The sequence below is a fragment of the Culex pipiens genome, chromosome 2 (genome assembly GCF_016801865.2).
Source record: "Culex pipiens pallens isolate TS chromosome 2, TS_CPP_V2, whole genome shotgun sequence".
NCBI classification, from domain to species: Eukaryota; Metazoa; Arthropoda; class Insecta; order Diptera; family Culicidae; genus Culex; species Culex pipiens.
In genome coordinates this window covers 102,112,074-102,118,383 of record NC_068938.1, presented here as the reverse complement: position 1 = coordinate 102,118,383, position 6,310 = coordinate 102,112,074, and the positions used below count along the sequence as shown (strand labels likewise).

Genomic DNA, 6,310 nt, shown 5'->3' with positions numbered 1-6,310 from the left:
CCTTTGTTGACAAGAATAAGGCAAAGAATATCTAAATTATGCACCACCCTACGTGCGTTACGGTTTGGGGGAGACAAATAGCCACCCGCCAGCACGAGGCCGCCGTTTTCAAGCTCGGCACAATTTCGGCAGCTTTTTCGCAGAATTCCACCCAGCGCCAGCTTGGGGGAGAGAGGCCTCAGTCAGTTGACAACAGCAACTCGACGAAAGTGGTCACAATTCGCGTGCGTTCTACTGCTATACTCTTAGGGAGCTCTGGCCAAGTACCACCTGTACAATCTTCAGACAAGTGTTTGGGCGAAATCGAAACTTGAAACATATGGTTCTTGGAGGAAACTTCAAAGCGAGCTCGCTATTAATTTGGGCTGCAAGTTCAGTTTCGCGGCTTAAGAACTCGCCCGTAATTCGTGATTTGGAGCAACCGGAAGTTGCTCGGAAGGGCTTGTGGGAAGTCGAGTTCAGTGACCTAAGGCTAAAGGAAAACCAAGAAAAGTGCTCCACCCCCCACGTATTGGAAGCAAAGTTTAACACGATTACCCAAGTGCGAGGTTTATCTTTGAGCCGACGTGACGATAGTTAGGCGCTTAGTTAGTCAGGAACTAACTACAAAGCTGATGTAGGTCTGCGGCGGTGCCATAATTGAATTAGTGGTTGTTTAATAAAGCTTTTGCGGTTATCCTATCGGAAGGCAAGCCACCATTGAGTGAAGTGTGTTGATGACGTCTACCAGTTTGTCGGCACTTTTGCCGGGTAGCAGCGTTTTCCGGTAAGTGATTAATTCGCTGTACGTGTTGGAGATTGGATTGGCAGAGATAAAAGTTGGATTTGCGGTTTGTGAAGTTGTACTGCCAAGTACAACAGTTCAGGAATTGGAAAGCAAAAAGAAGAAAATACTGGTTTAAATTAAGCTGAGTGTAAACATATAAAGGGTTTTGAGTGTTGAATATTGTGTTGGGCTCAGTGATTTAAAATTTATGATATAAATTTATAATGGATTATCTTTCTACGGAATTGACGTCCTTTTCGGCCTTTTTGAAAATTAAATTCGCTGACACTTTTATTACATAAAAGCTAGAACCTTGTAATTTTCTGAAATGATTTCGTGGTTTTACATATTGCTTATTGCGAGATAAAATCACGTTTCTCCTTAGCTGTGAGTGACAGGAGATTATTGCCGCCTAACTTCCGCAGTGTAAAAATCAGCAAGTTGAACTGAAATTCTGCGTTGACTTGGCTGTCAACTTGGTTTGTTTTGAATATTTTCTAAAAAGTCAGCTGAAAACTCTAGGCAACCTTTGACAACAACCAAAAATTTGTTCTGCGGTTGTCATGCGGCTGTCATGCGACCATTATCTTGCGGTCGTATCACCGTGCGTGAACTCTAATTATTAACGCCCGCAGTAATATAAAGTTAAACGATTAACTGTAACCCCTGAACCTTAACCGATTTGGCTCAAGATAAGCACAGATATTTATTTTTGCCTAATGAATCGAGTCGTGGCTTTTTTTTATTTTCACCCTAGTGCACATTTAAAGAAATTTACATTAAAAAAATAGAGATAAATTGAAAAAAAAACTTAATTTAATTTCTCTAAACCACTAAAATTCTAGTGATCCATTCTATCGCCCAATAATTGAACCAAAGTGGCCCCACCACCGCTGACTGCGTGCGAAACATAAATAACACATTCATTTGCATGCAAAGCCTCCCCGAGCTTTGGTCATTATGTTATCGATGCTATAACGAGGGTATTGTATTTCACATGTTGCATTTCCATGTTGAGCCGTTATATTGACGGCAGAGCTGAAATCGCCTTTTGTTGGCATTTGTTCTGATTTTGCGTCCACAGCAATTGATGACGCGATCCACGCAGACAGAGGTACTGGCGGCGACGACCTCCATACGCGAGAAGGTGCGTTCCATACGTGGTTGGCTAGAACTTCACAAATTGGTGAAAATAGTAAAAATAAACACAATCAAATGTACGTGGAACGGCGCGGAACGTGTGACACATTGAGCAGAATGACCAAAAGGGGTCACGATTTGAATGACTGACCAATGAGTGGATGGGGTGGTTCCATTCGATGGTTATTCATCATTCAGGAACATAATTTATACTTGATTTATTACTAAAGCGGGGCAATTTTTATGGTACAACATGAAAACTAATCAAATTAACATTCTTGATTCTCTGACATGATGGTCTATCCGACAATTAAATTATCATAATTGTATTGTTAATGGCAACATTTCTTATCGGTATAATTTCATGTAGGGGAGAGTGGGGAGACTTGATCCCCTTTTTTGTATCGCACATAACTCTGTCAATTTCTCACAAAACTATTAACTTTTTGCATGAATTGAAAGCTTAAACATTCATCAATGTTTGGCTAATAAGGGTATTTCTTCAGATGAACTCTTTGAATCATGCCAAGCGTTTTAAAAAAATATTTCAAACCGGCATTTTAAAAATGTTAGGGGTAACTTAATCCCCCTTTCAACATTTTGAAGAAATCTTAAGCAAAATGTTTCTTATTCATCCAAACTTTTAATTTTCTATAAGTTACAGCAATTTCACATAAAACCTGTACGTTTGTGTGCTAAATATAACAAGTTTAGTATGTAAAATATTTAAAAACTTAAAATATTATTTTTTAGACCAAAATTAAGCATGTTTATAAAAGCTGGAAATTTTTTGTTTACAAAACTTTTGAAAAAAGGTTCAAACTGCAGTAAGTTCTGTACAACTATACTAAAGGAAACTATGTATGACAACCCAGCCTAATTAATTAATCTTGAGGCTGATTCCAGTTACTGTAAAAATGCAGGGATTAAGTCTCCCTAAATGCACTTTTTTAAACAATTGATTGTAAAAATAGTATGACGATAAATTTAACATCAAATGCGTAAGGGTTTTGGAGTTGATAAGTTTATCAAACAATTCAGGTATGAAAAATATTTTTTTGAATAATTGTTGAGTGTTTTCTATACATATCAAAACGAAGAAAAAATGATCTCTTGGAAGTTTTTTGCAGCTCGTTTTAGAAAAATGTGTGTAACTCAATTTAAACATTTTTTAATTTTTTTCTTTGTTTTCTACAATGAGTTTTAGTTAATTTCGCACAACTTTCTAGAACAAAGCTAATTGTTTAACCCACATGCTGACGAGATACAGGCTTGGGATCAAGTGTCCCCGGGGATCAAGTCTCCCCACTCTCCCCTACTATTTATTATATAATTTGGTCTATCATGAATTATTAAAACCATTTTTTTATTTGACTTGATATTACTTAATCATAAAATTTCAACTTGCAGATGACCCATTTGAGCTATCAATTTAATTTGGATACATGCTTTGACGCCTCAAGAATTTGTGATTTGTGAACTCATAGAAAAATGTCATCTAAATTCATTAAATTTATCAAGCACTTCCACGGTAGACGCAAAATGTTAGAAAAGAAACGTTTATTACCGTTGCCGATAGTTAATTTGAGCAATTTGTCTTGTACGTTTTTGTAGAAAAAGTAACTATTTTCTCCGGATTTTTTCAATGCTTCCATATTGTCAATTATTTTCTTTGAATGAAATTTGTCAGCTGTATTTGCATTAAATATATCATCTGTAGGAATATTCAAATGTAATGTTATCGGTCTTCTTAAAAGTACATAAATAATACTAGTCATCACTTGCGACAGGGTTGCCAGATTTTCAAACTTTAAGACTCGTTTGGAAGGTCTTTCCATAACCTATCCAACAAAAGGTACACAGTAAAAAATAATATAAATTTGGAAGCTGTAATTTTGGAAGGTTGAATATTACATTACACCAGAAAAGTGGTAAAATTACACATTTCCAGAGGTAAAATTACACCTTTTTTCTGACATAAAAGATGTACCCCTTCCCAGATGTAATATTACCATGAATTTTTTTTCTGTGTACGAAGATGATCCGGACATAATTTTCATACATATGAGTGAGATCCTTCTTCAATAAAGGACATAAATATCACTTAAGTGGTCTACTTTAAATAGGGTTGCCAGATCTTCATTTTTTAGATAGATTAAGATTTTTTGATAACCTATTCAACGATATTTCTGAAGATAGTCCAGACATAGTTGTCATACAGATAAGTGAAATCTGACTTCGAAAAAGTACACTAATATTACTTAAGTAATCATAACTTAAGACAAGGTTGACAGATCTTCAAACTCTTAGACTCGTTTGGTTGGTATTTCAATTACCTAGTTTTTGATAAATTTGATCAAAAGTAACGGGAATCTGGGCGCGGTTTGACCCTATGTGCTCATATGCATGTGGAATAGCAAATGGTTCCAACATCCTAAATGGATAAAATGTCTGCAATCTGAATGATAAGGAAAGACTCTGCACAGGATTTGTAAGAGCGCCTTGAGATTAGAAAGTTAAGATTACAGGACACTCTCATAACACGAACTTAGAATTCGTAAATCTTCCATGCTACAAAAACTGTGTATGGGCAAGGAAAAAATAAGTTAACAGAGATTCAGCTTCAAGAAATTTCAAAAATATTACTTAAGTGGTCACACACGTTTGGAATTTATCGAACATCCAAGTATACACTAGAACAAATTTTATACATATTTTTAAATTACCGTCATCTGGAGTGAATCGGGACACATGGAGCGAATTGGGACAGCAGTTTTAGCCTTGTTACTGCAAAATATTTGGATATTTTTACTGGTTTCGGATAGACCAGAAACAGAACTACAAAAAAAAAATCAATCGTTTTCCAAATTACAAATTAAGTTTTCGATTCTGAGTCGGTAGTTATATATGGAAGTGGATCTACGAGCTTTCTGTGAAAAGTTTAGTTTTTAGAGCAAGATAAACGCCTTACTTCAGGAGGAAGGCAAAAATATCAAGCCAAGCGTGCCTTTCCCGGACGCGGACGTCAACTTCAAGTGTCTGGATTGCATAACACCTTCTTCAGATGTGATTAAAAAAATATAAAATACCCGATAGTGGAACCACTTTGGGTTTTTTCCGCAATATCTTTTTTAAATCAGAGCTGTCAATGAGAATACATCGAAAGTTTTCCTTAAGTTAGTCACTCCTCTCATAAGCAAAAACTGAACTTTCTCTGATCTACTATTGGTTAGCTGTTGGTAATTCTGGATTTTTCAGCGAAAAGATTACCATACCTTTATGGATCATAACATCATGGATGTCATTGAATACCTATAGCGGCTAGCGTTTTGTACGAAGTGAAAATGTGAGCTCCCGGATCACCTTGTCAAAGTTGTCAACTGCAGCTTTACGTAGACATTTGATTTCTTCTTAGCTGATGTCTTGTCAGATCTGGATTTGTTGTCAAAAATACCACAGCTTTGTTTTTGTCTTGAAACATAAGAAGCCATTATCATGTAATTTAAATTTCCGAAAGTTTTATCAAGGATCTTGCGCGATTGTTACGTTAGCATTGTTTTCTGATATGTTTTGCGTAGTTCGACTGATGTGAAGAAATTATCCAATAAAACTGAGGAAAAAAGAGGCTTTAGGAGAAGGAAACTGGTCGATGATGAATCGAATTTGACGTTTCCAACCATTTTTTAAGACTCCTTTTTATAGCAAACTGCACGGTGAGAAATCCTGTAAGCTGATCCGGTAACACTGTGTTGTAAAATTCGACAACATGGAAATGTTTCCAAAATCGCGAACATTTTTTTTTCGATTTGCAGCGAAATCGAGAAAAATGTTGACGATTTTGGAAACATTTCAAAAACATATAGTTACCGGATAAGCCTACAGGATTTCTATCCATATGAAGTCCGCAATAGAATGCTAAGGCACCTGATAATTAAATTTTGAGCATTTCAATGATCACAGAATGAGTTTTGCAATAGAACTTTTATTATATTTTCAACGTAATTTTCGTTTTTTTAAAGAGACATTCATTCTTATATCTGATTATTAATTTAAGGCATTTCAATGATCACAGGATGAGTTTTGCAATAGAACTTTTATTTTTTTTTTCAACGTAATTTTCGTTTTTTTCTTAAAGAGACATGAATTTTTGAGCACTTTTTTCATAACAACCAATGCCCCATGCATTCATTTGTTTAAGAAGGAGACTGCTCTGTCCATGACATACTTACAAAGTCCTCTCAACGGACGGTTCCAGGTGACTGACGCATATGGATCATTGGTCCACTGTCTGATGCTGCGCTGCGGTGTGATGACACTCTCAGCAAATAATGACGTATATTGGATCCACTCTCCCGTGCCTGTGTGGTACGCTCAAACTACCGTGACATGATGAAGCTCTTGTGC

General features: G+C 36.2%; 1 protein-coding gene across 1 annotated transcript in view; it reads left to right on the top strand.

Moving 5' to 3' along the window:
- Positions 1-210: 210 nt before the first annotated feature.
- LOC120431287 (kelch-like protein 17) overlaps positions 211-6,310 on the top strand; it is a 47,110-nt gene continuing 41,010 nt past the window's right edge. Inside the window, exon 1 of the mRNA XM_039596427.2 lies at positions 211-766. The gene's annotated coding sequence lies outside the window, so the exon portion shown is untranslated. The remainder of the gene's footprint in view (positions 767-6,310) is intronic.